General features: G+C 44.8%; 1 long non-coding RNA gene across 5 annotated transcripts in view; it reads left to right on the plus strand.

The window, feature by feature from the left end:
- LOC107054342 overlaps positions 1–21,704 on the plus strand; it is a 144,652-nt gene that overhangs the window by 117,911 nt on the left and 5,037 nt on the right. For all 5 annotated transcript variants that reach the window (XR_006931366.1, XR_006931367.1, XR_006931365.1 and 2 more), the window contains 4 exons: positions 3,984–4,117; positions 8,262–8,536; positions 11,200–11,335; positions 12,767–19,565. This is a non-coding gene — a long non-coding RNA (uncharacterized LOC107054342). The remainder of the gene's footprint in view (positions 1–3,983; positions 4,118–8,261; positions 8,537–11,199; positions 11,336–12,766; positions 19,566–21,704) is intronic.

Consider the following 21,704-nt stretch of genomic DNA (forward strand, 5'->3'; position numbering starts at 1 on the left):
ATAATGAAGCATGAACATTGCTTTGGATAGAGCCTTGTAATCAGCTTGGGGGAAAGAATTAATAAAACTTCTTAAGTATGTTCTAAGAATAATATAGTCTTTAAATGTCCTCATAAATGTAAAATGGTGGAAGTGGATCTCTTTACTTTAAAAAGCCTTCTAGTCAAATATTCTGATGAGACAAACACCAGGAAAAACACTGACTTACCCTACCAGTATCTTAGCCGTTTCCCAGCCCCTCAAGTGCGTGTCTGTGCATTCTGCTGTCCTGAAGCAGTCTGCATGTTGGGGAAGTTGTTCCTGGCCCTGTGGTGTCCTCCTGAGTGATCCGCTGATGTTCACAGAGTGTAAATATTACAAGATTTGGAATACAATCTGGAAAGTTAAGTTAGAGCTTGCTATGCATACATTGTCAGCCCAGCCCAAGCATCCTGCTGGGTGTCTCGTTCCTGGTCCCTGGCTGAGCAGAGAAGGGCTTTTCCTAGGGCACTGATGTGGTGATGGCACAAACCAGTGGTGTGTTTCATGGGAAGTCTCAGGCTGGCTGCTACTTGACATGGACTCTGTGATAGCCTTGCTGCCTTGAGCTCTTGCTTTTCATTTCTGCAGGGACAGATGCACTGGTACTGGGAAGACCTGGATATTTCATGTCCTTGCTCCATTTGGACTTCTTCAGTTTGCTTTTCATCTGTACATCAAACCTGGTGTATTCTAATGGTGTCCTGCCTGGACCTCATTTTGAGCTGATGTTCAGACACATGAACATCATGAGGCCGGCTAAGAAGTATTTGCTCCACAGGAGCTGGGTGAGCCACAACAGGCTGGACTTGAACGAGAGAAGAGAAGATGAAAATTACAGCAGTGTGATTTTGAACATCTTAGTGAGTCACAGTCTATTTGGGAGCAATAAAACATCTTCAGGACATGAGTGAGGAAGAAGAGCAAGAAACAGATCACATCATCTTTGCTTACTCCAAACAGGCCGCTGTTGTGGTACTCCAAAAGATGTCTTGTCCAACAGGAGCTGTGCTGGCAGAATTGGGTTCAGATGCAGGGAGGGAATTGAATAGACCCGAAGTTGAGCACAGTTCTCCATTCTCTTTTCTAGACAGACTGGTAGTGTTAAAGAGGTCGCTACTCTCTGATCTAGAGTAAGTCTTACTTCACTGCTAATCTGTGGACACGCCTTGTCCACACGTAGGTAGCTTCATTGTTTAGCCTCTAATAATCATCCTATCCTAACAGGGAGGCGTGACATCTGTATGATGATTGATCTCTGACTCTATTGGGTTACTGAATGTTATTCAGTTAAAAAAGGCTTAAAGTATTACCTGTAGTACCTTGGACAGATTCTATATGGGAATTGCTACATTTAAAAACCCAATTTCCTTGTCACTTTTCTGTGATGACTGTGTTGGAAATACCATTTTTAAAGCACTTGCCTAGCAGATGTGACTTGTGCTCCATTGCCATGTGCTTTGCCTCCATTCCTGCTGAACTCATGTGGAAAAGATGTCTGATTTCTTCCATTTTGATAGCTTCACAACACTGATCTGAACTGGAGCAGTGCACACCTAGAAGTTGACTTTCCACGGAGAACTTGTTAAAATGGTTTTTATGGAAATCCTTCCTGTGCCTACAAAAACTTTCAAGAGTCTTCTTTCAGAGGAGCACAGTTAATTACAGTATGAGCCCCTCTGCACCCTGTGCTAACACAAGCCTGCTTGTCTGAAAGTGGAAACCAGAGGGGCTGGCCAGCAGAGCCCATGTGGCACTGGGCCACGATGTTGGCTGCTCACCACTGGCCACTATGTCAGGGTGATGTAACAGCGTGACTCATTTTACAGGCTGCTCCCTTCTACACTATGGAAACTGCTGGCAAAACTGATGATTAGGCCCATAATGAAGTAAATCAATAGTCATGGTCAGGCAGTGTGGGTGAGTGCATGTACATCAGCTAGCACACTTTTTTTTCTTATCTTATACTGCCCAGCCATGAGCAGAATTGCTCCTCACCAGCTCAGGCTGCCCAGGGCCTCATCTAGACTGACCTTTGAGCACCTCCAGGGATGGGCGCCCACAGCTTCTCTGGGCAGCAGTGCCAGGGCCTCACCACCCTCGTAGTAAAGAACTTCTTTCTAATGTCTAATCTAAACCTACCCACTTGTTAGTTTCGAACCATTACCCCTTGTCATATCACTACAATCCCTGACAAAGAATCTCTCTCCGTCTTTCCTTTAGGCCCTTTTTAGGTACTGGAAGGTCATTCCTAGGAGGGGTGCTTCAGGCTGTAATTATTCTTATGGCCTCCTCTGCACCTGCTCTAAGTTGTCCACATCTTTCTTGTGCTGGTACCCCAGACAGTTGGTCAACACTCAGTTCTGCTGAGGTTAGCACTGGAAAGCCCTCTGTCCCATAGCTCCCAGTGCTTTTATAAGCATGAGGAATTGTACTAGTTACTTGTATTATATGAAACAAAAAATATTTAAATCTGTTTCCATTTGATGTTGTGACTTTCTCTTGCTAAGTGTTTGTGTGTAAGTGTAATTTAGATTACAAAATATCTCCTTGCTTCCTTATGGAAAGTAAAAGGAATAGGAATTCTTTCAGGTGCAATTTATGGGACCAGGTCAACACTGGTCCCGTAGAGCTTTTCCTGAGCAACTAAGGGATCTAGCTGGCATTCATGGTTTGTTTTGTTTTGTTTTGTTAATTTGCATTTTTTGGCAAAGCAACGAGATTATTTCTTATGTGTGTCCTGCTTAGGCTGTCCTAAGGATTGTTTGGAAGATCTTAGATGGTGGTGTTGCCACGAATTCTGGAGTGCTTTTGAGATGTGATTGTTACAAAGTGGGATCGTACTGTTGTGCACCATTCTTTCATGTGCCATCTACTATACAGCAGGAGCTGAAGAGCTTTTCTACAGAAAGTTCTCCTTTCAGGTCTCTATGTTGCTGTAGAAAATACAGTGCATCTTGTTCCATTCTTGGAAATGAGTGCAGTGCTGTCTGTACCATGGCTGCTAGGCTGATGGCCACTGTTGTTTTCCTCTAAGGGAATGTTAATGGCAAGCTTCAGTTCAGAGACATTAATCTGTATTTCTCCCACATGTTGCCAGAATGTGGTCAAGGCAAAGGTTCCTCTCACATTTCTTACTGCTGCAGGACCAGTCAATGGCAATGGGAAATGGTTGTGCTGTTGGCCTGTCTTCTGGGGAGGGATTTGGATAGGACACAGTAAAGATGATACTTGAAGGTAAATACAAGCCACCAGGCAGAAGCAACTCTGAGACTGCAGGCTTTTCTGCAGTTAGATGATGTTAATAGATCCCACTCTCCACTGTATGCCTTAGAGGAAGGCACAGTCTTCATAAGAGGCTAAATTAATGGGTTCCTATTTGTGCCATAATCATCTCTGGAAAGAAATTTCTCACTGATTGTCATATGCCCAGAAGCATTCACAATGAATAGGCCTTACAGTTTTCAGTGTACCTCAGACATTTGGTCGTATCTTTACATGATGAAAACTGGCACTGCTTTGTTGCCTTTCCAAGTCATTTTGCAATTAATGAAGATTGGTCTTTCTGTTCTCCTTCACATGAAAGTCATGTAACTTTTGTGGCTTTGTGCTGTATGTTCTTTCTAAAGGGAAATGAATGTACAGTTGTCTTTTATTTTGCAATGATCTTCTAAAGTACTCAGTTCAAAGATTGGATGTGCTTGACACACTTTCCACCAATTTCTTTCAGATTAATGATCCTCTGATGCCTCTCACGTGATTGGGAGGGCTTGAGCTTTGATGGAGGAGGAGTCTTTGAACAACAAGGGAGGACTGGAAAATCTGGGGAACTTCTGTTTTAGAACCTTTGATATTGTATTGATATACTATCCTACTGTTGAGTTGTTGCAGTATTTCCAGTCTTAGGATCATTTCATAATAGATACAGGAATTATTCTTGGTTGACTTTTCTGCTGTTTTCACAGCCTCTTGGGGCAGACCACCAAGACTACCAGTACCTTCTTTTCAAAAGCATCTAAGACTACTGTGCTTCAAATGAACAAAGTAGAGAACCGGACCACTGCCCCATCCCCCAAGAAAAGATCACCCTGAAGCCTTGGTAAGAGGGCTGGCAGGCACACATTTTTCCATCCCTCCTTTTCCTCTCCGGTGATGATTAAGAGTATCAGCTGATACTTACTGTGAGCAAAAGTTTAAACATTCCTCTTGCAGGTAGTGGAGACATGAGTTGTTCTGGAGACCTACCGAAATTGGCTGTCAACTTCCTGCACAGTCAGGCTTTGGATCAAGGAAATGGATTGTTAGTTGAGCATACTCCAGAGCTGCCTCCAAAGGGTCCCAAAAATAAGAGCTCTCTAGAAGCTGGAGGAGTCTGAAAGCATTTACAGGACCAAACTATCTTGAAAGAGGTGAAGAGGAAAAGCTTGAATGCTGGTAGAGTTTGAGTTCCAATGCATAGAAGTATTGCTACCAGGAAGAAAGAAGGCAACAGCTTCACAACTAGCAGCAGGAGTCAGGTCTGCTTTCTAACATGTCCTTCTGGGAGCTCTCCAGGGCCTAGAGAGAGCTCATTTCATCAGCCTTTGCCATAACAGGGGCACTAACAGAGATTTTCTGCTCTCTTTGGTCACTATTTTTCTTGCTATTCATATGAACTTGGTATCTTGGAGGCCGGTCCTTCAAATTCCAGTTGAAGATATGCAACAGTTTCCAACAACTCCCAGAGGCAACTGTACACATGGTGTGACCGCACATGGAAAAAGATCCTGGTGTGTTGAGAGGAATGGCTACAGAGCCCTTCTGTGGCAGGTGCTGCTTTCATAGATCTGATCATCAGGAAGAATCATCTCTGATGTGAAAGCGATGACTGCCCTGTGATGCACTGTGCAGCTGTCAGTGATGTTTCACTTTGAGGCAGTCAGCAACTCATGTCAAAGGTCTTGTTTGCACTTGATGCTGCCTCAGAAAGCCTGAGTCACTCTTCACCCTCATTCACCCTGGTTACATATGTTTACTCTGTGGTTGTATGGTGGTTGGGAAAGTCCTCAAGTACAAGGGAAGACAAATCTGTCTTCTTCCTGAAAACTTAGTCCTACTGCTTTTATAATGAGAAAGCTGGTTGGCATGTCATTCCCAACATCAGGGCTTGAAACACAATGTAGTTTTACTGTCTGCCTCTGCTCAGGAATCTGAGCTCCAAAACGTGAAATACAAATTACATTTATGTCAAAACAAAATAGCAGGGAGTACACTCTCAGTTCCTGCTCTGGACCTAGGTCTCCATCAGTATGAAAGAATGGAATGAACAACCTTCTTTCCTATTTTTCACTCTGAAGGGCGTTTGGGTATTCAGCCAAAGTTTGCTGCTTGCTTCTGTTTGTGTACATGGATGTCTATGAAACTTGAATCCCTCAGTATTTGCATGAGTTACGAGCATGTGCCCAGCTAATTGCTGGCATCAGCTGCAGTGTGTTTAAAGTAATTCTCTGGTGGTCTGGTCATGAAATTGTACTTATCCATAGGAGCCTCAGTGCCACCATTTTGTATTGGCTTCAAGTTATCTTCAACTACAGCCACCACCACCAGTAGTTCTGAAAGTTTAAAATCAGTCAGTTGTTTGGATACTCATTAAGTCCTACATTCTTAAAAAGCGAAACCTCTACAAAAGCATCTCTGACAGCTGCATAACAAAAATATAACTACTAATATAGCCAGCATTGTTAGTTGAGCATAGTCCAGAGCTGCCTCCAAAGGGTCCCAAAAATAAGAGCTCTCTAGAAGCTGGAGGAGTCTGAAAGCATTTACAGGACCAAACTGTCTTGAAAGAGGTGAAGAGGAAAAGCTTGAATGCTGGTAGAGTTTGAGCTCCAATGCATAGAAGTATTGCTACCAGGAAGAAAGAAGGCAACAGCTTCACAACTAGCAGCAGGAGTCAGCCAGAGGTGTACCCAGGTGGCCAAGAAGGCCAGTGGCATCCTGGCTTGTATCAGAAACAGTGCTGCCAGCAGGAACAGGGAAGTAATTGTCCCCCTGTACTCAGCACTGGTGAGGCCGCACCTCGAGTACTGTGTCCAGTTTTGGGCCCCTCACTGTAAGAAAGACATCGAGGCCCTGGAGCGTGTCCAGAGGAGGGCAACAAAGCTGGTGAGGGGTCTGGAGCACAGCCTTATGAGGAATGGCTGAAGGAGCTGGGATTGTTCAGTCTGGAGGAGGCCCAGGGGAGACCTTATTGCTCTCTATAACTACCTGAAGGGAGGTTGCAGTGAGCTGGGGGTCAGCCTCTTCTCTCGTGTGACAGTGATAGGACTAGAGGGAATGGCTTCAAGCTGCGCCAGGGAAGATTCAGGCTGGACGTTAGGAAATACTACTTCTCTGAAAGGGTGGTCAGGCACTGGAATGGGCTGCCCAGAGAGGTGGTGGAGTCACCGACCCTGGAGGTGTTCAAAGAATGTTTTGAATGTTGTGTTGAGGGACATGGTTTAGTGAGAACCATTGGTGAAGGGCGAATGGTTGGACTGGATGATCCTGTGGGTCTTTTCCAACCTTGGAGATTCTGTGATTCTAATAACAAAATTTTCCTGCTGGTAAATCTAAATCAATGCTTTCTCAGTAGCTTTTGATGAGGATCTTAAGGGGGCCTATCAGCATGACTCCATTTAAAGTTTCAGTCATTGTTATGTTACCTGGGTGACCACAGATGCTTTGAAGGTAACTTCAGAAAGGCTTAGCAGAATATGAGTTTAGCTGAAATTGGGGCATGGTGACAGAGGTTAAAGTGGGTAGTGTGCAGCTTTCTGGAATGCACAGAGACTAGGCTAATATTTTTTCTGGCTGATCACCTCTCGATCCTCCCGTGTCTCCTACATTCATTTTCTGCTGGTAGGCAACAGCACTCACTCCTGTCACACCTGGCCTAGGAGACATGGAATGGAAAAACTCAGCCCGAGATGAAAAACTTAAACAACAACATATGAGTTGATGGCATCAGGATATTGGGATGACAGAAAAATTGGGCAGCTGCCACCATTTCCCAATCACACAATTCAGTTTCCTCTAGTAACTGATGTAATGCAGCTGCTTGAGAATCTCACTTTCATTATTTTGCTCCTGTTTCAAAGCTGACAATAAAAGATAATGACATTCATGAATACACTATGGCTTAGGAACTTGAGGATGCAGAACTGAGAGCTTCAGGCACTTCCACCAGCTGTCCCAAAGGCCATTCAAGCTGTAAAGCCCTTCCATCGCTCTGGTTACTGATGCTACTGGCACTGCCAGAGAAAGATCAGTTGGGCTGAATTATCAAAGTCAAAGCCAGAGGTAGCTCTGATGGGAAGCACTTGAACAAATCTCATGTCTTAACTCCTTACTGTGTAGGAAATAAAAGGGGGTTTGTGCGTGGGAAGTGGAAGTGCCCTGTTTCTCATTATTGAAATGCACAGCCTTGAGAGAGAGGGTGGAGCCAGCATGCAAAAGATAAATCATATTAATGCTGTTTGTTTCCCTCTTTTTGCCTTCCAGTTTCGTGGTCTGGGAGCTAGAGGCAGAGGGCTTTGCACTTCAGCTGTTATTTATGGCTAAATAACCAGTAAAGGTGCTGGTTGTTTGTTTGTTTGCAGCAAGACAGAGATAGATATGGGGACGTGGGAAATACAGACCCCAGAAAGTGGAGTTAAAGCGATGGATCCTTCAGTCTTGTAAAAGAGTTTGACTGCTCCCAGGTGCCTCATGAGCTGCTCACTTCAAGAGCCGTCGTGAAGCAGAGCTGTCACTGGGGCTGACAGCTTGACTGTGCCTTGGAGAATGGGTATGACTGGTGGCATGTTTTCATGCTAATGGCAGGGAGCAAGTGGACCCACCTGCAGAGCACAGCAGGCTTGGGGGTGTGTCCTCAGAAGAGAGGAGTAGCTGGGAGGCATCTTGGGGCAGTGATTTGCATTGGTCTGTGAGACACCCTGGGTGTACTTCAATCACCGGCCTTGTCTGAGGGCCATGTTCAGATCAGAAAGAAACTCAGAAGTCTTTTCTCTTTTGTTTTGTTTTGTTTGTTGGAAGCTGGGGCTTTTTGGTGGGTATGTATGTCCCACAGGAAGCTATTTCTATCTTTTTTTTTTTTTTTTGTAAGGGGAACCATGCAAAGTACTTACTTGTTGTTAATCAAACCTGCACTTATCCCACGCTTCTACCCCAAAGCCTGAGGTGCGATTTCTTGGAACGTTATGTGTGCTTCACTGGGATTTCAGGAAAGAAGACTTACCGAGAAGCCAACCTCAGAAAAAGACCTCAAAAAAATTCCAGGTTCATGAAACATTTCTCAGAAGGCAAGAAACAATCCCCTGCCTCCCTCCCTGTGTTTAAACAAGGCTGAGCGGATGGGCAAGATGCAGCTTGACAGAGAACTTATGTGCACTGCTATTAAGCTGACAGAAGCCAGCAACTTCCACCTATGCCTGCAGTGAACCAGGACTGGGATGATGCCCTAGCAACAGCAAAGCAAGGCCTGAGCAAGAAGAAACAGGTATATGCCAGAGTCTTAATTCCATCTTCAGGAATTTCTTGGCACAGAAATCCAATAAAAACAAAGGAAATAGCATTCTTTTTGGACCCATGGGGGAAGTTTAACGCCATCCACCATGGTGTCAGTTAGCAGGTGAGTGAGCTTGAAAAAAGGAATGGCACAGCTCAAAATATTATGGCTGTAGCTTGCCCTACATGATCTGCTAGTGCCAAGATGACCACTGAGAGGTTGCTCAAGTTACTCTGATAGGAGACTTATAGGAGCACTGATGCAAGGCACAGCCACAGCACAGGTGATGCACTCCTTCCTCTTGCGTAATTCCATCAGTGACTACCTTGCCCATCATCAGATTTGATTAAGGTCTTTCAAACAGCATTAAAAATAAAAAGAATGGTGCTAATAATTCTTGTGGCTGCTGATTATGGTAGGCATCTTGTAGTTCAGCTTCAGGGATGTCATAATGAAAGCGTGAGACGTGTTGTATACAGGCAGACAAGCCTGGTTCTGCTCCACGGTGATTCCCCCAAGCTGGTGGGTTTGCAGCAGTGGGACATGAATGCCCTGGGGATGGGATATTACGCCACAGTGAGTGATTTCCATTATTGCCACCGCTGTTGGCTGTCTCAGCAGAGGACTGAACGCACGATGAGGAATGAGCTCTGAAAGAGGCCTCCTTAGTTAAGGCTCAGGACACACAGGCAACAGTGACAGGGTGCAAGTATTTGTGGACAGACAGTTGACAGCAGGCTGTAAGGCTGTCATTGCCGCATATTTCACTGTCATTCAAAATCTAGGTGTATATATAATGGTAAAAAAAGCTGAAAGAAAGCAACAGTGTGAAAATCTGAAATGGAAAGTTGCAAGAAAGCAAAAAGGCAGTTTCTAAAAGCTATGTGCCTGGGTATAGTTCTGGGCAGAAGACAGATTGTTCTGCAGTATAAGCAATCGTTGTATGCCCTGGTAGTGAGATTTGTGCTGGCTAATGCCAAAGGCCCATCTTCACCCAGTTTGCAGTGTCTGAGGGAAGCCTGAGAGAGAAACTCTAGGTAGTGTGATCCTTCCCCTGCCATAACCCTGGCATATCCACCCGAAGTCTGTCATCAGCTCTGTGGTAATTTTTAGTGGATCCTTTAAGTGCAGTGGTTCTACTTGTGCGATAGAATCATAGAATGGCTTAATTTGGAAGGGACTTTGAAGACCATCTAGTTCCAACAGCCCTGCTCTGGGCAGGGTTGCCAGCCACTAGTTCAGGCTGCCCAGAGCCCCATCCAGACTGGTCCTGAACACCTCCAGGTATAGGGCACCCACAGTTTCTCTGGGCAGCCTGTGTCAGGGCCTTAACACCCTCTGAGTAAAGAATTTTTTCCTAACATCTATCCTAAATTTTCCCTCTTTTAGTTTAAAGCCATTCCCCCTGTCCTGTCACTATTAGCCTGTGTAAAAAGTTGCTTTCCCTCCTGCTTATGAGCTCCCCTTCAAGTTCTGGAGGGCTGTAATGAGGTCTCCCCAGAGCATTCTCTTATCTAAGCTAAACAAGTCCTACTCCCTTAACCTTTCTTCACAGGGGAGGTACTCCAGCGGTCTGAGCATCTTCGTGGCCTCCTCTGGACCCACTCCAACAGCTCCTTGTCCTTCCTGTGCTGGGGACCCCAGGCCTGGACGCAGTACTCCAGATGGGGCCTCACAAGGACAGAGCAGATGGGGACAGTCCCCTCCGTTGCCCTGCTGCCACCCCTCTGTTGATGCAGCCCAGGATGCAGTTGTCTTGAACACTTCAAACGACTTGCCACTATTTGTGTCTCTGCAGACCTCTGTCACCTCCCCCTGCTGTCGCTTTTCTGAGCTGTGGCATCCACCTACGTGGAGACAGAGGCTGTGCAGTATGCAAAATCACCACGTCTGTTCTTCCCTGTTTATTGCCTGTGCTTTTCAAGAGAGAGTGATGAGACCACCCCCCCCCCCCCCCCCCCCCACAGGGAATATGGCATAGATGCATTGCAGACTTCTTCCACAGTGGCAAAGTTTACCATCTTTTCCCCTAGAGTTTCTGTAGGACTGCCAGTGATCCTGCATGCCTTCGTTCTGAGCATTGAGCCGGTATTTTGAAAGCACTATATGCAGTGGCTACAGGCAGAATGATAGATAACTGTTTGAGCAGCAAGGTGTGCTCACACGGTAGAGAACTGGACGTGAGGGTAGACATTTCTCTGAGCTCCTATCTTAGACTCTGCTGGTGTCCTGTCTCGGCTCTCAGAGCATGCCCAGTGTCCCTGCAGTGCCCTGGTCTGCCTTGGAAGAGACTTGACTGCAGTGAGCAGGAGAAGACAAGCAGAGCAGGGCATTTTCAAATTCTCGTTCATATTTGAGAGCTCTCTGAATTAGTGGCTGTTTTAGGTGAATACTATGCTAGAAAGAAAGAGGAAGCATTGTTTTGAATTGTTGATAACTAGTGTTTCACAATGACCTTGCAATTGCCTGCAAGCAGAGTCAACCATGTATCAGACGCCAAGATTAAGCAACAGCAATGTAATCTGGCCTTGGGGTTATTCCATGTACATCCCCTGCTTACTACATGGTTTTGAATTTCCCTAAAACAGTATTTTCATGATCTTAAGCAGTGAAAACAAAATCCCCCTTCGATACTTATTTGTTCCTTTTTGTAGATGTTACTGTCTCATCAAGAAGATGAACTTGATCATGAAAAGCCATGCTTCCATTTCTCAACTCTTCCTCTCCCTGGATGGAGACCTCTGTCCCCTTTGCCTATGTTGTAATAGGAAGATCTTGTTGGTAGCTCAGGTAGGTGCTGTACAACACAGGTATATGTACACATGTAGGTTCATGTACCTGTAGATGGGACAGCTTCTGCTTCACTGAGAACAGTTGAATTTCTGCCTGTTAAGCAGAGCTGCAATGGGAACTGGATCTCCAGTTCTTACTTTTATTTATGTACATTGATAATACTTATCAAAGTGCAGGCCCTGTCCTGATCTTGGAAATTTCCACTGGCTCCACTTACACAGGGCTTCAGGATTTGACTTCATGTGTTCAAACCTACCATGCTGGGCCGGGTTATTCTATCCATTTTTATTCAGTAAAAGAGTTAAGTTGCTAACTCCAGACTGTACCCAGCAGAAAGCTGAGTCCCACCTCTGCTGGCTCTGACATGCTTAATAACATACTGTAATGTATTTCAGTCTATCACTGGATTTAGATCCCACTCCTCTATGGACGTGAGCTAGTCTTTGTCAGAAAACAAAAAAACAACAACAACAACAACAAAAAAAAAAAGGAAAGGAAAGGAGTGTAAATAGAAATGCATTAATTCAGTTGTCTAGACAATATCTGTAGAATTAAAATGATTGAAAATGTAGAGTGAAGTAGAATTGGGTTGGAAGCAGAACTCTTGTGGGCTTTATGCAGGAGTTGTGTTTTGGTGGAGGAGATAAGGTAGATGTTCTGAGATATTTAGCTTACTGCTCTGTTTTGCTTTGTCACGGGAAGAGGAGTAGTATAAAGGGAAGGCAGTGGGCAGAACAGCTCTTACATTTAGGCATGAGCTGGGAGAAATAACATGCTGTAAACGTTGCAGCTGACATAGCAGAGGCCCATTTGACCTGGATTACAGGGCAATAAATGCAGTCAGGTGATTCAAGGGTGTTGTGCATAAATTTGCCAGGTACTTAGGTGAAAGCAGATCAGGAAATAATTATGGCTGATAAGGGGAGCTTGTAAGGAAGCCAGCACCTGTGACCATGAAATGTTTTAATGATTAACTGTGATTGAAAAGCTAGAAGCACATTCTCCCCTTTCGTATCAGTCACACCCAGCTGTTCTCCTGCATCATTAACTTCTGAGTTGCCTGAATGTCACTGCTGTGTACGAACCAGCTTTGATTCAGGGCAGCCTGTGGGATGTGAATGTTGAAGCTGGTTGGTTCCGAGAAGGGCATGGGCTTTGGCCTGGATTAATTTTGAGGGGAACTCAGCCCTTGTGGAAGCTGCCAAAGATCACTGTCCCCTGGGTAGGAGACAAAAAATATGGCCCTGACCTAGATACTGTTCTGGAACATCTCCTCCTTTCTGTTTCGTCATGCAGTGATGAAAACAGCAGATGTAAATAAAAACAACTCTTGCCAATGCAATGCTGAAGTGACAGTCTGTGGTTGTTCTGCTTCTGCAGCATTTGCAGCACAATATGGCACTAATATTTTACTTATTTGTGCTACAGGCTCCAGTTTTGTAGGCTCATGCAAGAGGATGGCACTACCACCAAGAAAACTTCCGTTCCTAGAACCAGGAGCGCTGGTCCAGACCCATGAGATTTCATCTTCTAAGCCCCTCTGGCTAATTGCAAGGTGCTATAGGCATAGGATTGCACCTCGGGAAATGAAGAATCTCAGACCTTCAGAATCCACTCTTAGGTGGATCTCATGTTGCTCAGGAAAAAATGACATGAGATTTACACATTCTGTTACCACTTCCCAGGGTTGCAGCATCACGCAGCAAAACAGCACAGAGAAAAGTGCCATGTCCCATGCTTGCTAGCTGTTTCTTGTGTTGGCTGCTCAGCCTAACAACCGTGCAGAGCTGTCCTTTGCACTCCTACCGTACAGCTGTTAGTATAGCATTTTCTAATTGATTTTACTCAATTAACACTTGCTAATTAATTTCTATTAATTACCTCTCATTTAGAGACCTGCACAGGCACAGCTATAAATCTCCGCACAGCACACTTTCATGAATGGCAGTCTGTGTACAATTAGCAGCAGTTTTTGCCACTCAGAATTGCCTCTGGCAGGAGAAGGTGTTGATGAACCCACTGTGCTGGACTCATGTAGCATGTGAAGGTGTGTGTTGCAGCTCAGGGGAGTGGGGGCTGTTAGCGTGGGCTGCTGGGAGCCACGTGCTGTCAGTGTGACTGTCCAACAGCGTGCTTGTAACTCCCATGTCAATCTGCATTGCTGTACCTGTGGATAACCTTGGCCTAGATGCAGACTTTATCATCATTTCTGAGAAAATTATGTTGTTAATACATCATCTGTAATCAATAGGCCATGGCCTTCATTCAGGAAGACACTTAGGAGCATGGCTAATATCCATTATGCAGTCTGGTACCTTTATGGTGGTTATTTTTTTTAAGAGCCTGGTATTCCATTTAAAATTGGATTTGTACTAAACTGAGGCTTTATGCCTACAGAGGACATCAGCCAAGACCTGACCATGAGGTGCCATGTGCTTACAGTGTAAGGATGACTTTGAAGCTGGTAAACGCTTACAAGACCTGCTCCAAAAGTATTTCCTCCTGTCCTATGATGTTGGTCTACAACATCAAAACAGATGTTGGTGGTATGGCAGTAGAGACTGAACCTCCCTGCCAATATCCCATTACATTTTGTCACCATGTGTTGGATTGCAGCAGATGGTAAATCTGACATGGAAGTGCACATGAAGATGAAGGCTGGAATTGAATTTCCTCCTTGGAGAAAAAAAAAAAAAAGAAGGCACTTACTGACATTCATTGACATTTGCTGAATGTTTTTGAAGACCAAACAGTGGACATGAGCACCGTGAGGTGTTGAGTGGTGCATTTCAACAGTGGTAATGGTGACGTGAAAGACAAGCCATGTTCTGGATGTCTGTGCACTGCTGTCACCACAAAATGAAGAGTGTTTTGATCTGCTCATCCAAGCAATGTGGCAGATTATGACCAGGGAACTCTAAGGAAAGAAATGCTGACTTCAGTGTGTTGGAAATGATGGTGGCAATGTTGCAGTATTGCAAAGTTTGCACCAGATGGATCCCACAGATGTTCACACTGGAACAGAAAGAACACCACATGCACATTTGTCAGACCTATTGAACCAATGCAAGGCTGAAAGTGACAGTTTGCTGGATCACATCTTTACCAGTGGCAAGACACAGTATCACCATTATGGGCTGGAGTCAGAACAGCAGTTCATGGAGTGGCATATGTGAATTCCTCCTTGAAGACAAAGTTAAAGATGCAGCTCTCAGTGAGTAAAGAGGTGATCTTTCTGAATTTTCTGGAACCTGAACAAATCATCAGTCCTAACTGCTACATTGCAATGCTGACTAAGCTGAAGGTTTGAACATCCAGAGTCAGGACAGAGAAGATGACAATATTTCTTTTGCAACATGATAACACCAGGCCCCATAGTAGTTTGAAGACCATGGAGCACATTACCAATCCTATTACACTCACTGTATAGTCCAGATTTGGCAATTTCTGACTATCGTTTGTTTGGGCCAATGAAAGATAGACTGCATGGGCATCGTTTTCCTAATAACAATGCCATCATACCAGCTGTGAAGCCACGGGTCACATCCTCTGGTATGCATGAGCATGGCACATAGACTCTTGTCATTGCTGGTGAAAATACACAGCTAATGGTGATGACTTTGTTGAAAAATAGTGTTTTGTAGCTGAAAATTTGCTCTACTAAATAGTGTTATTGTTCTCTTTGCATCTGTTGTCATTTCCATGGAAATAGATAGAAGGCATTACATTCAGATCAACCTACATAACATGGAAAAAGAAATACTAATGCATAGTGCAAGTCAACAGACGGGAGAGATCACCATCAGTGCACATCGTGAATGAATCCTTACTAGGCCCTATTTGATGTTTTTTCTTGAAAGACATTTTTGTTGTTAATAATCTTTGATTTTATTTCAGCATGATTCTTTCTATTTTAAGGATCTGTTAAGAATTGTTAGTAAGTAATTGTTCATTAGGATTATATCTGAGTTTTGTTTATTTTTAATTCTGTTCAGGTTGGGTAGTTTTAAATCAGATTAATACTTATCTTCTTACTTCACTAATTGTTGCATATTCTGTTCAGTTACATATCTTAAAAACATTTGTTTGTGGGGTGGCCCAGGCCAAGCCTCACTGAGCTGAGCCTGACTTCCACATCAGACTGGTAGCCATGCTGCACTCCCTTTCAAAATGGCAGGGAGCTGATGTTAAGGAATGGACCTCAGGGCACGGGCTGGATGAAGCTGTAAGAAGCTCCTGTACTCCTACAGCACTGCAGCATCAGGCTGCTTTTTAATTTAGTCAGGCATCCCACTTGGAGGATGAAAATGCTGAAGGAAAGGGAACCTCCATGGGCTGTGGGTGATGAGGCCACCGGAATGGAGTTTGGACAATACAAGAGGGAATAAATGTGAAAGGCTCAGAGGCTCTTGCTGCAGCTGGAAGTGGCTTGCACTGACCCTGATGAGAGCACTGTGGTGCTGTGTGCTGGGCAGCAGTCACCATATTTCAGCTGCCACCAGCTGTTGGGCATACATAATGTGGAAGACAAAGCTAGAAAAGAATCACAGTGCCACGAGGGTTTTCCAGCCCCCTAAATGGCTGCTCCTGCAAAGTGAGGAGACACCAGCCAAAATCAGGCAGGAGGGACTAATTCTGTAGAAGAGGAATGGCTTTGTCTTTAATTATGACAGCCTTCAGAGCTCTCTCAGTGCTGGAATTTGTCTTAAAAATGGGGAAAAAGAGAATCTGCCTGTATTAATATTTTCCCAAGCTTATTTAAGGACACCTAGAATTGACAATAGATCTGATTGCTTTTATTTGGTCATGAAGCTAGGAAAGCCTGACATAGATGGTCATGAAGTCATATATTCTTCATAGTTTATGAATTATCTTGTGAACATATGGAATACGTGTCATTATTTCAACTCCCAGTGCTGGAAACTGTGCAAATAAATGACTGAGTCAGAAGGTGAATCAGTGTAAGTTAGCTCTACTGCCAGTTGCTTAAGAGCACAGTCATGACAGGCAATTACTTGGCTAATTAGAGTAGAACTTTGAACACTGAAATAATAGAACCATACAATCATTAAGGTTGGAAAAGACCACTATGATCATCTTGTGCAACCACCAACCTATCACCACCATGCCTGCTAAACCATGTCCCTCACTGCCACATCTACATGGTTCATGAAGACCTCCAGGGATGTGACTCCACCACTTCCCTGGGCAGCCTGTTCCAATAACTCAACACTATTTCTGAGAAGAAATTCTTCCAGATATCCAACCTGAACCTCCCCTGGCACAACTTGAGGCCATTCTCTGCTGTCGTATTGCTAGTTACCTGCTAGTCTCTTCGACTGACCTCCACCTTGCTACAGCCTCCCTTTAGGGAATTATAGAGAGTGATCTATAGAGAGTATGGAGTCTCCCCTGAGCTTCCTCTTCTCCAGATTAAACAATCCCCATTCCCTCTGCCTCTCTTCATAGGACTTGTGCTCCAATTCTTCACCAGCTTTGTTGTTCTTCTCTGAATACGCTCCAGGGCCTCATTGTCTTTCTTGTAGTGAGGGGTCCAAAAGTGGACATGGCACTTGAGGTGCAGCCTCAACAGTGCTGAGTACAGGGGATGATCACCTCCCTGCTCCTTCTGGCTACACTATTTCTGATATAACTCAGGATACCATTGACTTTCTTGGCCATCTAGGCACACTGCTGGCTCATGTTCAGATGATTGTTGACTACCACCCCCAGGTCCTTTTCCTCCATGCATCTTTACAGCCACTCTGCCTCAAGCCTGTAGCATTGCCTGGGGTTGTTATGGACAAAGTGCAGGACCACACACTTGGTTGAGCTTCATCCCATTGGTCTCAGCCTAGAATCATAGAATCACCAAGATTGGAAAAGACCTCTGAGATCATGCAGTCCAACTGTGCACACATCACCAATATTTCCCACTAAACCATGTCCCTCAGTACAACTTCTAAACATCCCTTGAACACCTCCAGGCATGGTGACTCCATCACCTCCCTAGGCAGCCTGATACAGTGCCTGACCACTCTCTTGGGGAAGAAGCATTTCCTAATGTCCTGAATCTCCCCTGGCACAACTGCAGGCTATTCCCTCTTGTCTTATTGCCAGCTAATGGGAGAAGAGGCCGACTGCCCACCTCACCACAACCTCCCTTCAGGGAGTTTTAGAGAGTGATAAGGTCTCCCCTGAGCCTCCTCTTCTCCAGACTGAACAATCCCAGTTCCCCCAGCTGCTCCTCATGAGGCTTCTACTCCACATCCCTCACCAACTTTGTTGCCCTTCTCTGGACATGCTCCAGGGCCTTGAAGCCTTTCTTGTAGTAAGACAGCCCAAAACTGAACACAGTACTTGAGGTACAACCTATTGATCCAGCCAGTCCAGATCTCCCTGGAGGGCCTTCCGAACATCAAGCAGATGTACACTTCACCCAGACTGGTGTCTGCAAACTTGCTGAAGATGTACTCAATCCCCTCATCCAGATCATCAGTAAAGATATTGAACAGGACAGGCACCAATACCAACCCCTGGGGAACACCACTTGCAACCAGTAACCAGCTGGGTTTAGCTTTGTTCACCACCACTCTCTGGTCCCAGCCCTCCAGCCAGTATTTCACCCAATGAAGAGTCCACCTCTGCAAGCCATGGGCTGCCAGCTTCTCTAGGACAATACTGTGGAAAATGGTTAAAGGCTTTGCTGAAGTCTAGGTAGATCACATCCACAGCCCTTTCCAGATACACCAGGTGGATCACCTGGTTGTAGAAGGAGATCAGGTGGTCAAGCAGGACCTGCCTTTCATGAACCCATGTTGGCTTGGCCTGAGCTCCTGGTTGTCCTGCACACGCTGAGTGATTGCACTCAAGATGATCTGCTCTGTGACTTTCCTTACACCAAAGTCAGGCTGACAGGCCTGTAGTTCTCTGGATTCTCCTTCTGACCCTTCTTGTAGGTGGGTGGAACATTGTCAAGTCTCTCGTGGTCTGGGACCTCCCTGGTTGGCCATGACTGCTGCTAAATGATGGAGAGCAGCTTGGCAATAACTTCTGGCAGCTCCCTCAGTAGCCTCAGGTAGATCACATCTGGACCCATGGATTTGTTGACAGTCCATGTGAAGTAGCATGTCAGTAACTCTTTCTTCCTGAACTGTGAGGGAATTCCTTCTGAAATGCAGCATTTTCAAATGAGCTTACCAGAATTAAGTGCCTAGTGTCCTTCTGCTGTCTATGAGAGGTGGGTACACCTTTCCTTTAAATGCTCAGCTTAGCAGAATGCCCAAGGCAATTTATTCAGAAGCTGAGGGAGCAGCATTTCCAGTGGGTGTCTGGGCAGCATACTCTTGCAGAAGGACAGAATACCTCTAGACCATGCATGTCCAGTCTGATACCTTTATGTTTCCGTTGCCCTTGTCTTTTAATGTTTTAATAACTAAAATATATATATATATATAATTTTGTTACTTATGTACGTTAACTATTTATTTTATATGTGGCCCACACCTTTCCTGCATTAACTATTTTTTTTATATGTGGCCCAAGCAATTCGTCTTCACTCAGTGTGGCCCAGCCAAGCCAAAAGGTTGGGCACCTATAACTTTGGCCTGAACCAGGTCCAGCTGATGTTCTCTTCACTGGAGAGTGCATGTTGGAAGAGGTGGCATCTGATTCAGAGTCTTTGCCAACACTATTTTGAAAGGACACATAAATGTAAGAGAAATGACACTGCTGCCCCTTAAAATGCTCAGCAGGCAATTAGTCCTGTGCAAAAGTTCAGACAGAATTAGGATGGCTTCCCTTTGCTCCACTGATAAGCAAAGTAACTTGTTTATCCTTGGAAAGGTTGCCTGGCATTACTTGAAAGATAAGCTGCATATTGAAAGTGCTCAACCCAAGAACTTCTTTGCAGAACATGCAGTTGTGTCCTTGACTGCAGCAGCCACTACCCATCTTTGCAGCTGACTGAATTCCCCCTTGCCTATCTTTCCTGGGGAGAGAGCATGGACTTTTGCTGTGGATGTCAACTGGGCAAGAGTTAAACACTGCCATGGAGCTGTTGTCTCACCTTTGAAAATGTAGTGGGAGATATGTACCTCTGCTCTTGTAAAGAATCCCGTTTTCTTGCTGGCAGCACAGCCTGCTCCAATTAGAAAACAAGATCTGAAACAAGGCCTGGAGTCGGTCTGTCCCCTGCTGTGTCAGTGGCACTGTTGCTGCTTTTGTGGTAAGTAGGGCAATTTCTCTGCCAGACACTCTCTGAATACAGCATATGCAAAGTCATTGATTTTCTTTAGACCCAGTATGTTTCCCCTCTATGGTACTGGAGCTGGAAGGACTGTCCTGCCTGCTGAGGATTTGCTTCCATTTGGACTCCATCCAGGCAAGACTGGAATCCTAACTGCTCACTGCTTTATGGATCACATAGAGCAGCAAAACTTGGTGTTTTCTTCTCCAGTGTAGAGATGGCCTAGGGGTATTTTCTGCCTTTTTTTTTGGATTTACATAGAGTAGATAAAGGAAGGGTGGCATCATCCTCATTAAATGTGTGTAAAGACCGTTGCCACAGTTATGTCTTGAAGGCAGTTGCATGAGGCAACATGGACACATGAGCACCAGAGATGGTAGCATTATGTGGGATCCTACAATCTCAGCCACCAAAGTGCCTTCATGTGGTGGACAAGGAATTGAGGTGAAGGGGCTGAAGTGACATAAAGCTACAGGGGAAGTGAGCAGAAGGCTTGGGAACTCGGTCACATTCCCAAATAACATGGCTCTGTGGTGTTGCATGGTCTTGCCATGCTGCTTCAGCCTTCAGGAACTCTCTGGGCTAGTAAATAACTTCTGTGCATGTAGCAGCCTTACATACATTTCTACCACCCACAGCATCCTTTGTCAAGAAGTGATGCAGTGGGGATTTGTACCGTGGGAGAACTAACTCCAGGGGCTGCCAGAAGATGCCAGGAGCTTGTTACAGAGAGAGGAACCTGGTCTGGCCCAAGGTGCAGGAGTCACTCATGAAGGTCTTGCCTCATTCCAGGTGCATACAGAAGCTCAACCAACTCATCTTCAGAAAAGAAGACTTGTAGTTGCTACCAGGGAATAAAGCCTAGACAGTCCTAGTCTCTCTGGCTCTGTTGGTTCGCCTTTGAGAGACCTGTGCTCACACGTGTCATCGTATTTTTGTATGGCTTACAGGTCCTGGCTTGGGAAAGCAGTAGCTAGAATGGAATGAGAGGCTTATTTGAACTCCCTGGGTACCACTCATAATTAAGAGCAAAATAGAAGTTTGCTATTAATTAACATTTATTGCCCTATTTTTGACCCTCCAAATGCTGTTGTGGTGCACTATGTCTCCAAAAAGGCCTGTTATCCTCTCTGGGGTGAAATTAATCTTCATTACTGCTTCTCTATTATCCTGACACTCTTCGTTAGTTTCTCATTAATGATCTGGCAGATTAGAGCTGCCAGTTAAGGCAGTAACAGAGAACACTGTTGGGAAAATAGAGCACTTTCAAATGGTATAGTAGCGGCTCAGGGCCCTACTGCCCAGGCATCATGGCATAGCCTTGGCCACTGTCAGTGAGCTGGTAGCGGTAGTTGCTGGTTATGGATAGCACTGGATATGAAGCAGATGGTGATAAACCATACTGTTTTTTTTTTTCCTTTGTTCATCTGGTCTGGATTCTCACTTGCCTCACCCGTGTGTTGCTTTGAGCCACTGAAGTTTTGGGGTTCTGCTTTGATAAGTTTCCATCAGCTTGCATTGCAGAATAGTCCCTGCTTAGCTCCATAAAATGGTAAGAGAAGAGCTGGGCTCATTGGGAGTACTGATACAGTATTTGTTGCCAGTTCCAGCCATGGATCATAGGAAGCTTCTCTACTGTCAGGGTAACCCTCACAGCATCTGCAGGGGGATAAAATGAGTCATTTCCAATGACTTATCAGTCGACAAATGAGTCAGTGTCAGAGTCAAGCAGCCAGGTCTCCTGGCACCCAGGACTGTCTGATGTACGCTGCATTGGGCTTCAGAGAGAAGTGCTGTGACAGACATAGATGTACAGCCTGCTGATCTCTAGCTACTTCAGTTTCTCATGGATTGTCATGGAGAAGCAATGCTTCTTCACAAGGGCTGCAAATGCAATTTGTATCAAGGTTACATTACTCTGCTGCAATATAATGTTGATTTTCTTTGACAAGTCTTGGATCAAGGGATTATTGTTTTTTCAAAACACGTTGCAGTTGCTGAAAGGACCTGTTAAGTGCAATCCTTAAAGGCTCCAAAATAATAAAATAATAACAATTTTTTTAAAAAAAGGAGAAACAAAAGCATATATACAATATTTTTTTTCTAGTATTATTATTA

This window comes from Gallus gallus, chromosome 12 (assembly GCF_016699485.2).
Source record: "Gallus gallus isolate bGalGal1 chromosome 12, bGalGal1.mat.broiler.GRCg7b, whole genome shotgun sequence".
NCBI classification, from domain to species: Eukaryota; Metazoa; Chordata; class Aves; order Galliformes; family Phasianidae; genus Gallus; species Gallus gallus.